The sequence below is a fragment of the Oncorhynchus nerka genome, linkage group LG14, assembly GCF_034236695.1.
Source record: "Oncorhynchus nerka isolate Pitt River linkage group LG14, Oner_Uvic_2.0, whole genome shotgun sequence".
NCBI lineage: Eukaryota > Metazoa > Chordata > Actinopteri > Salmoniformes > Salmonidae > Oncorhynchus > Oncorhynchus nerka.
The window spans coordinates 6,452,780-6,464,203 of record NC_088409.1 but is presented as its reverse complement, the minus strand read 5'-3'; the positions used below and the strand labels follow the sequence as shown (position 1 = coordinate 6,464,203).

Here is an 11,424-nt window from a genome sequence, read left to right as displayed (position 1 = left end):
GTCATCTCTGCCTGTTCAGTGGTTTCCATGTTCCCTGGTCATAATCTCCTGTTCAGCGGGAGCCTAATGTTCCCTGGTCATAATCTCCTGTTCAGTGGGAGCCTAATGTTCCCTGATCATAATCTCTGGCTCCTGTTCAGCAGGAGGCTAATGTTCCCTGGTCATCATCTCTGGGTCCTGTTCAGTGGGAGCCTAATGTTCCCTGGTCATAATCTCCTGTTCAGCAGGAGCCTAATGTTCCCTGGTCATAATCTCCTGTTCAGCGGGAGGCTAATATTCCTGGTTATCATCTCTGTCCTGTTCAGCAGGAGGCTAATGTTCCCTGGTCATCTCTCCTGTTCAGTGGGAGCCTAATGTTCCCTGGTCATCATCTCTGGGTCCTGTTCAGCAGGAGGCTAATGTTCCTGGTCATCATCTCCTGTTCAGCAGGAGCCTAATGTTCCCTGGTCATCATCTCTGGGTCCTGTTCAGCAGGGAGGAGCCTGGTCAATGTTCCCTGGTCATCATCTCTGGGTCCTGTTCAGCAGGAGCCTAATGTTCCCTGGTCATCATCTCTGGGTCCTGTTCAGCAGGAGCCTAATGTTCCCTGGTCATCATCTCCTGTTCAGCAGGAGCCTAATGTTCCCTGGTCATCATCTCCTGTTCAGCAGGAGCCTAATGTTCCCTGGTCATCATCTCTGGGTCCTGTTCAGCAGGAGCCTAATGTTCCCTGGTCATAATCTCCTGTTCAGCAGGAGCCTAATGTTCCCTGGTCATAATCTCCTGTTCAGTGGGAGCCTAATGTTCCCTGGTCATCATCTCTGGGTCCTGTTCAGCAGGAGCCTAATGTTCCCTGGTCATAATCTCCTGTTCAGCGGGAGCCTAATGTTCCCTGGTCATCATCTCTGGGTCCTGTTCAGCAGGAGCCTAATGTTCCCTGGTCATAATCTCCTGTTCAGTGGGAGCCTAATGTTCCCTGGTCATCATCTCTGGGTCCTGTTCAGTGGGAGCCTAATGTTCCCTGGTCATCATCTCTGGGTCCTGTTCAGCAGGAGCCTAATGTTCCCTGGTCATAATCTCCTGTTCAGTGGGAGCCTAATGTTCCCTGGTCATCATCTCTGGGTCCTGTTCAGTGGGAGCCTAATGTTCCCTGGTCATCATCTCTGGGTCCTGTTCAGCAGGAGCCTAATGTTCCCTGGTCATAATCTCCTGTTCAACAGGAGCCTAATGTTCCCTGGTCATAATCTCCTGTTCAGAGGGAGCCTAATGTTCCCTGGTCATAATCTCTGGGTCCTGTTCAGCAGGAGCCTAATGTTCCCTGGTCATAATGACTGAAACAGTTCAGTGGAGCCTAATGTTCCCTGGTCATAATCTCTGTTCAGTGGGAGCCTAATGTTCCCTGGTCATAATGACTGAAACAGGGGAGGGAGCCTAATGTTCCCTGGTCATAATGACTGAAACAGGGGAGGGAGCCTAATGTTCCCTGGTCATAATGACTGTTCCCTGGTCATAACTGGGGGGAGGGAGCCCTAATGTTCCCTGGTCATCATCTCTGGGTCCTGTTCAGTGGGAGCCTAATGTTCCCTGGTCATCATCTCCTGTTCAGTGGGAGCCTAATGTTCCCTGGTCATAATCTCTGGGTTCTGTTCAGTGTGAGCCTAATGTTCCCTGGTCATACTCTCTGGGTCCTGTTCAGTGGGAGCCTAATGTTCCCTGGTCATCATCTCTGGGTCCTGTTCAGTGGGAGCCTAATGTTCCCTGGTCATCATCTCTGGGTCCTGTTCAGTGGGAGCCTAATGTTCCCTGGTCATAATGACTGGAACAATGTTTTCCATTGTATAACCTAATGAACACAACCCTGGTAAGAATCCTTCCTGAGCTGTTGATACCTACCCACGATACCTTTGACGGGATTGACAGCGCTCAGCATGGCTTTAAAGACATCCACCATAGCCTTGTCTCTCAGGATGGTCTTCTGGAACACCGACAGGAAGTTCTAATGGAACCAAAAAAAAAAAAACCCTGTCGTGTTACAGAACCTCGAAGGGGAAGCAACTAACGAACTGCACCACTTGAACAAGCCCTTCGTACATCAGCTGATGTCTCAAAGTGCTGCACAGAAACCCAGCCTAAAACCCCAAACAGCAAGCAATGCAGGTGTAGAAGCACGGTGGCTAGGAAAAACTCCCTAGAAAGGCCAGAACCTAGGAAGAAACCTAGAGAGGAACCAGGGGTAGAGAGGAACTATGAGGGGTGGCCAGTCCTCTTCTGGCTGTACCAGGTAGAGAGGAACCAGGCTATGAGGGAACCAGGCTATGGGGGTGGCCAGTCCTCTTCTGGCTGTACCAGGTAGAGAGGAACCAGGCTATGAGGGGTGGCCAGTCCTCTTCTGGCTGTACCAGGTAGAGAGGAACCAGGCTATGAGGGGTGGCCAGTCCTCTTCTGGCTGTACCAGGTAGAGAGGAACCAGGCTATGAGGGGTGGCCAGTCCTCTTCTGGCTGTACCAGGTAGAGAGGAACCAGGCTATGAGGGGTGGCCAGTCCTCTTCTGGCTGTACCAGGTAGAGAGGAACCAGGCTATGAGGGGTGGCCAGTCCTCTTCTGGCTGTACCAGGTAGAGAGGAACCAGGCTAAAACAGGTGAGCCGAGTCACACTGCACTATGTGCTTGTTGAATGATAAGGAGCGGCGTTGTCTCGAACAGAAAAGTGAAGCTAAGGGCCTCCCGGGCGGCGCAGTGGTTAAGGGCGCTGTACTGCAGCGCCAGCTGTGCCACCAGAGACTCTGGGTTCGCGCAAAGGCTCTGTCGTAACCGGCTGCGACCGGGAGGCCCGTGGGGCGATGCACAATTGGCCTAGCGTCACCCGGGTTAGGGAGGGGTTGGCCGGTAGGGAAATCCTTGTCTCATCGCGCACCAGCGACTCCTGTGGCGGGCCGGGCGCAGTGCGCGCTAACCAAGGTTGCCAGGTGCACGGTGTTTCCTCCGACACATTGGTGCGGCTGGCTTCCGGGGTAGGATGCGCGCTGTGTTAAGAAGCAGTGCGGCTTGGTTGGGTTGTGTATCGGAGGACGCATGACTTTCAACCTTCGTCTCTCCCGAGCCCGTACGGGAGTTGTAGCGATGAGACAAGATAGTAGCTACTACAAACAATTGGATACCACGAAATTGGGGTGAAAAAATAAATATATATTTTTTAAATGAAGCTACGAATAACAGCATCTGTATTAAAATATAACAGCACACTGATATTGACCTCAATGTCGTGATTGTTTGAAGTCAAAATGGGACAACCTGGTTAAATTAAAAGGTTAAATTAAAAGGTTAACCTGGTTAAATTAAAAGATTACCTGGTTAAATTAAAAGGTTAAATTAAAAGGTTAAATTAAAAAGGTTAACCTGGTTAAATTAAAAGGTTAAATTAAAAGGTTAAATTAAAAGGTTAAATTAAAAGGTTAAATTAAAAGGTTAACCTGGTTAAATTAAAAGGTTAAATTAAAAGGTTAACCTGGTTAAATTAAAAGTTAACCTGGTTAAATTAAAAGGTTAAATTAAATTAAAAGGTTAAATTAAAAAGGTTAAATTAAAAGGTTAACCTGGTTAAATTAAAAGGTTAACCTGGTTAAATTAAAAGGTTAAATTAAAAGGTTAAATTAAAAAGGTTAACCTGGTTAAATTAAAAGGTTAAATTAAAAGGTTAAATTAAAAAGGTTAACCTGGTTAAATTAAAAGGTTAAATTAAAAAGGTTCAATTAAAAAGGTTAACCTGGTTAAATTAAAAGGTTAAATGAAAAAGGTTCAATTAAAAAGGTTAACCTGGTTAAATTAAAAAGGTTAACCTGGTTAAATTAAAAGGTTAACCTGGTTAAATTAAAAGGTTAACCTGGTTAAATTAAAAGGTTAAATTAAAAAGGTTAAATTAAAAGGTTAACCTGGTTAAATTAAAAGGTTAAATGAAAAAGGTTCAATTAAAAAGGTTAACCTGGTTAAATTAAAAAGGTTAACCTGGTTAAATTAAAAGGTTAACCTGGTTAAATTAAAAGGTTAACCTGGTTAAATTAAAAGGTTAAATTAAAAAGGTTAAATTAAAAGGTTAACCTGGTTAGATTAAAAGGTTAAATGAAAAAGGTTAACCTGGTTAAATTAAAAGGTTAAATTAAAAGGTTAACCTGGTTAAATTAAAAAGTTAACCTGGTTAAATTAAAAGGTTAACCTGGTTAAATTAAAAGGTTAAATTAAAAAGGTTAAATTAAAAGGTTAATTTAAAAGGTTAACCTGGTTAAATTAAAAGGTTAACCTGGTTAAATTAAAAGGTTAAATGAAAAGGCATCCTAACAGAGTAGTGTTGATCGGCTGGCAGGCTGGGTTTCACAACATAATATCACGTGACCTGCAGTTCCTTGACCATCATGAAGCAGAGCAGCCTGTCCAGCCCGTTGAGGCCGAAGGTCCCCAGGGTGTCCTGTATCTCAGAGAACAGACGGTTGTTGGTCACCTCCTGGTGGGTCTTCAGGTCGTACCAGGTGTTCAACTGGTCCATGTAACACGTCGCCCTGGGAAACACAGGTAACAGGTGAAGGCTTTGCATGAAGACATATTAAAAGCACTGAGAAGAGAGTATTACCCCCCCCCCAAAAAAAAAAAAATCTACCATGTTTACACCATGTTATTAAAGAACACCAACGCTACCTTCCATAATTAAATCTTCAAATAGACACCCTTTGTCTTGATGACTGTTGGAAAAGCATTCCAGGTGAAACTGGTTGAGAGAACACCAAGAGTGTACAAAGCTGTCATCAAGGCAAAGGGTGGCTATTACATTTTTTCTCAGGTTACTATATGTGTTATTTCAGTGTTGACGTCTTCACTATTATTCTACAATGTAGAAAATAGTTTTTTTTTTAAATAAAGAAATACCCTTGAATGAGTAGGTAGTGTAGCTACAAGCTAACAGACTGACGCCACCAAGGTGACATGGAGAGAGAGAGATACCTACTTGGGGTCTGTGATGCGGAGGATCTCTCTACAGAGTCGTCCGATGAAGGTGGCCGACTCATCGACCGCGGGGAACTTGGGTATGGGGATATGGGTCGACTGGTAGACACTCTGCCAATCCTGGATCTAAGAAACACAAAGAGGCGAACATTAGCCGTTTAAATAGTACGTATATTATTGAAACCAGGTCTCTCCCAACCCTGTCTCTGGAGAGCTACTCTCCTGTAGGCTTTCAATCCAACCACCAGATGTAACTAACCTGATTCAACTAACCTGTATTCAACCAGCTAATATATCTACTGTATATAGCCCCTCTACCGTACATAGCCCACTCCGTACCGTACATAGCCCCTCTACCGTACATAGCCCCTCTCTACCGTACATAGCCCCTCTACCGTACATAGCCCACTCCGTATATAGCCCTCTACCGTATAGCCCTCTACCGTATATAGCCCTCTCTACCGTACATAGCCCCTCTACCGTACATAGCCCCTCTACCGTACATAGCCCCTCTACCGTACATAGCCTCACTACCGTATATAGCCTCTTACTTATTTTCCACCATAATTTGCAAATAAATTCATTAAAAATCCTACAATGTGATTTTCTGGATTTTTTCTTCTAATTTTGTCTGTCATAGTTGAAGTGTACCTATGATGATTACAGGCCTCTCTAATCTTTTTAAGTGGGAGAACTTGCACACTTGGTGGCTGACTAAATACTTTTTTGCCCCACTGTATTTAAAAAAAGGAATCAACCAGACCCAGTGAGAAAGAGGTCATGTGACCAGACCCAGTGAGAAAGAGGTCATGTGACCAGACCCAGTGAGAAAGAGGTCATGTGACCAGACCCAGTGAGAAAGAGGTCATGTGACCAGACCCAGTGAGAAAGAGGTCATGTGACCAGACCCAGTGAGAAAGAGGTCATGTGACTATATATAGAAAGGGGATACAAGGAATCAACCAGACCCAGTGAGAAAGAGGTCATGTGACCAGACCCAGAGAGAAAGAATACAAGGAATCAACCAGACCCAGTGAGAAAGAGGTCATGTGACTATATATAGAAAGGGATGCAAGGAATCAACCAGACCCAGTGAGAAAGGGTCATGTGACCAGACCCAGTGAAAAAGAGGTCATGTGACCATGATCAAAGAGGTCATGTGACCAGACCCAGTGAGAAAGAGCATGTGACTATATAGAAAGGGGATACAAGGAATCAACTGAGAAAGAGGTCATGTGACCAGACCCAGTGAGAAAGAGGTCATGTGACCATATAGAAAGGGGATACAAGGAATCAGACCCAGACCTCATGTGACCAGACCCACTGAGAAAGAGGTCATGTGAGAAAGAGGTCATGTGACTATATTTCAGACCCAGTGAGAAAGAGGTCATGTGACAAGGAATCAACAGACCCAGTGAGAAAGAGGTCATGTGACCAGACCCAGTGAGAAAGAGGTCATGTGACCAGACCCAGTGAGAAGAGGTCATGTGACCAGACCCAGTGAGAAAGAGTCATGACAAAGTGAGAAAGAGGTCATGTGAGAAAGAGGTCATGTGACTATATATAGAAAGGGGATACAAGGAATCAACCAGACCCAGTGAGAAAGAGGTCATGTGACCAGACCCAGTGAGAAAGAGGTCATGTGACCATATAGTCCATGAGAGAGGTCATGTGACCAGACCCAGTGAGAAAGAGGTCATGTGACCATAAAAGGTCCCTTGAGAAGCTGTTACCTCCTGCCTTCCGAGATCCTCCTGCAGATCTTCAGACCGTAGATGGAGACTAATCCTGGATGTACTCAAAGGACCGGGTGATCTCCTTCAGCTTCTGCATCAACTCACTGGTCTGTACCAGGTGATGAAATGACATTAATATCCTGTAACACTCCTTCAGCATCAACTCACTGGTCTTTACCAGGTGATGAGAAATGACATTAATATCCTGTAACACTCCTTCAGCATCAACTCACTGGTCTGTACCAGGTGATGAAATGACATTTACCAGGGTTAATATCCTGTAACACTCCTTCAGCATCAACTCACTGGTCTGTACCAGGTGATGAGAAATGACATTTACCAGGATTTAATATCCTGTAACACTCCTTCAGCATCAACTCACTGGTCTGTACCATGATTGACATTTACCAGGATTTAATATTCTGTAACACTTTTTAAAATATATATATTTTTTTTTAAGTGTAGCAGACAACTTTTGTTTTGTATTCTGTCATGAATAAAACCTGAACAAACTGATACTTCAGACAGTGAAAGTTTTGAAAGTGACGGTTAACCTTGTGCTGAATGGTACTGTGGGTTTAATTTTAAAATGTAACCTTTATTTAACTAGGCGAGTCAGTTAAGAACACATTCTTATTTTCAATTAACAGTCTACCCCGGCCAAACGCTGGGCCAATTGTGCGCCACCTTATGGGACTCCCAATCCCGGCCGGATGTGATACAGCCCGGAATCGAACCAGGGACTATAGTGACGCCTCTTGCACTGAGGTGCAGTGCCTTAGACCGCTGCGCCACTCGACAGCCCCTCGGAACGGTTGATATTGTGCTGTGTTATGGTCAGATATATCTCACCTTAGCCTTGGTGTTAAAGATAAGTCCTTTGTGTAGAGCGTAGGCTACTATCTCACCAATTTGTAAGTCGCTCTGGATAAGAGCGTCTGCTAAATGACTTAAATGTAAATGTAAATAAGTCCTTTGTGTAGAGCGTGGCTAAACCTTAGCCTTGGGGTTAAAGATAAGTCCTTTGTGTAAGCGTAGGCTACTATCTCAAGTCCTTGGGGTTAAAGATAAGTCCTTTGTGTAGAGTGTAGGCTACTATCTCACCTTAGCCTTGGGGTTAAAGATAAGTCCTTTGTGTAGAGCGTAGGCTACTATCTCACCTTAGCCTTGGGGTTAAAGATAAGTCCTTTGTGTAGAGCGTAGGCTACTATCTCACCTTAGCCTTGGGGTTAAAGATAAGTCCTTTGTGTAGAGCGTGAGGCTACTATCTCACCTTAGCCTTGGGTTAAAAGATAAGTCCTTTGTGTAGAGCGTAGGCTACTATCTCACCTTAGCCTTGGGGTTAAAGATAAGTCCTTTGTGTAGAGCGTAGGATACTATCTCACCTTAGCCTTTGGGTTAAAGATAAGTCCTTTGTGTAGAGCGTAGGCTACATCTCACCTTTGTGTAGCCTTGGGGTTAAAGATAAGTCCTTTGTGTAGAGCGTAGGCTACTATCTCACCTTAGCCTTGGGGTTAAAGATAAGTCCTTTGTGTAGAGCGTAGGCTACTTTCTCACCTTAGCCTTGGGGTTAAAGATAAGTCCTTTGTGTAGAGCGTAGGCTACTATCTCACCTTAGCCTTGGGGTTAAAGATAAGTCCTTTGTGTAGAGCGTAGGCTACTATCTCACCTTAGCCTTGGGGTTAAAGATAAGTCCTTTGTGTAGAGCGTAGGCTACTATCTCACCTTAGCCTTGGGGTTAAAGATAAGTCCTTTGTGTAGAGCGTAGGCTACTATCTCACCTTAGCCTTGGGGTTACCTTATCTCACCTTAGCCTTGGGGTTAAAGATAAGTCCTTTGTGTAGAGCGTAGGCTACTCTTCTCACCAACTCCTTCCTGATACCATCTTCCAGGAGCTGCTTGGGATCCACCTGAAGAGACGCCATTTAAATAAGGTAAGACTAATGCATTTAGACACATTTTCTCAAATATAAACATATATTTTTATTTTATTTAACTAGGCAAGTCAGTTAAGAACAAATTCTTATTTTACAATGACGGCCTACCGGGAACAGTGGGTTAACTGCCTTGTTCAGGGCAGAATGACAGATTTTTTTACCTTGTCAGCTCGGGTATTCGATCTACCAACCTTTCGATTACTAGCCCAACGCTCTAACCACTAGGCTACCTGCCGTCAATATATCTAAAAACAACAGTTGCAAAAAACAGTTTTAATTTAAAAACGGACCTTGATGATTCCAACCAGCGTCGTCTTCATCATCAGAATCCCTTCAGTAAAGATGGAGATGGCGTGGGTGAGTTTGGCAACCTGTGAGAACATCAGGAACAAAATAACAAGTCCAGGATGTTCAGCTGTAGAAAACCCACTAACTCTCGCAGAACGCTGCTGCCCCTCGCAGAACGCTGCTGCCCCTCGCAGAACGCTGCTGCCCCTCGCAGAACGCTGCTGCCCTCGCAGAACGCTGCTGCCCCTCGCAGAACGCTGCCTCTCGCAGAACGCTGCCCCTCGCAGAACGCTGAACGCTGCCCCTCGCAGAACGCTGAACGCTGCCCCTCGCAGAACGCTGAACGCCCTCGCTGAACGCTGCCCCTCGCAGAACGCTGAACCCCTCGCAGAACGCTGAACGCTGCCCCTCGCAGAACGCTGAACGCTGCCCCTCGCAGAACGCTGAACGCTGCCTCTCGCAGAACGCTGAACGCTGCCTCTCGCAGAACGCTGAACGCTGCCTCTCGCAGAACGCTGAACGCTGCCTCTCGCAGAACGCTGCTGCCTCTCACAGAACGCTGCTGCCTCTCACAGAACGCTGCTGCCTCTCACAGAACGCTGCTGCCTCTCACAGAACGCTGCTGCCTCTCACAGAACGCTGCTGCCTCTCACAGAACGCTGCTGCTGCCTCTCACAGAACGCTGCTGCTGCCTCCTCTCACAGAACGCTGCTGCCTCTCACAGAACGCTGCTGCCTCTCACAGAACGCTGCTGCCTCTCACAGAACGCTGCTGCCTCTCACAGAACACTGTTCCTTTGAGCCAGAGAGGAACGGTTTGGGGAGACTCAGTGAGCATCTGCTCCCTCTGCTCAGTTAGGGGCCAGGAACCTAGTCAGGGAAACTCTGGCTCCTAGTTATAGTCACTACTATCGGTCCTAGTTATAGTCACTACTATAGGTCCAAGTTATACTATAGGTCCTAGTTATAGTCACTACTATAGGTCCTAGATATAGTCACTACTATAGGTCCTAGTTATAGTCACTACTATAGGTCCTAGTTATAGTCACTACTATAGGTCCTAGTTATAGTCACTACTATAGGTCCTCAGTTATAGTCACTACTATAGGTCCTCAGATAGGTCCTAGTCACTACTATAGGTCCTAGATATAGTCACTACTATAGGTCCTAGTTATAGTCACTACTATAGGTCCTAGATATAGTCACTACTATAGGTCCTAGTTATAGTCACTACTATAGGTCCTAGTTATAGTCACTACTATAGGTCCTAGTTATAGTCACTACTATAGGTCCTAGTTATAGTCACTACTATAGGTCCTAGTTATAGTCACTACTATAGGTCCTAGTTATAGTCACTACTATAGGTCCTAGTTATAGTCACTACTATAGGTCCTAGTTATAGTCACTACTATAGGTCCTAGTTATAGTCACTACTATAGGTCCTAGTTATAGTCACTACTATAGGTCCAAGTTATAGTCACTACTATAGGTCCTAGTTATAGTCACTACTATAGGTCCTAGTTATAGTCACTACTATAGGTCCTAGTCACTACTATAGGTCCTAGTCACTACTATAGGTCCTAGTCACTACTATAGGTCCTAGTCACTACTATAGGTCCTAGTCACTACTATAGGTCCTAGTCACTACTATAGGTCCTAGTCACTACTATAGGTCCTAGTCACTACTATAGGTCCTAGTTATAGTCACTACTATAGGTCCTAGTTATAGTCACTACTATAGGTCCAAGTTATAGTCACTACTATAGGTCCTAGTCACTACTATAGGTCCTAGTCACTACTATAGGTCCTAGTCACTACTATAGGTCCTAGTCACTACTATAGGTCCTAGTCACTACTATAGGTCCTAGTCACTACTATAGGTCCTAGTCACTACTATAGGTCCTAGTCACTACTATAGGTCCTAGTTATAGTCACTACTATAGGTCCTAGTTATAGTCACTACTATAGGTCCTAGTTATAGTCACTACTATAGGTCCTAGTTATAGTCACTACTATAGGTCCTAGTTATAGTCACTACTATAGGTCCTAGTTATAGTCACTACTATAGGTCCTAGTTATAGTCACTACTATAGGTCCTAGTTATAGTCACTACTATAGGTCCTAGTTATAGTCACTACTATAGGTCCTAGTTATAGTCACTACTATAGGTCCTAGTTATAGTCACTACTATAGGTCCTAGTTATAGTCACTACTATAGGTCCTAGTTATAGTCACTACTATAGGTCCTAGTTATAGTCACTACTATAGGTCCTAGTTATAGTCACTACTATAGGTCCTAGTTATAGTCACTACTATAGGTCCTAGTTATAGTCACTACTATAGGTCCTAGTCACTACTATAGGTCCTAGTCACTACTATAGGTCCTAGTCACTACTATAGGTCCTAGTCACTACTATAGGTCCTAGTCACTACTATAGGTCCTAGTCACTACTATAGGTCCTAGTCACTACTATAGGTCCTAGTTACTACTAT

The 11,424-nt window shown here is 44.6% G+C and overlaps 1 pseudogene; it reads right to left on the bottom strand.

The window, feature by feature from the left end:
- LOC135575104 (WASH complex subunit 5-like) overlaps positions 1–11,424 on the bottom strand; it is a 78,399-nt pseudogene that overhangs the window by 16,992 nt on the left and 49,983 nt on the right.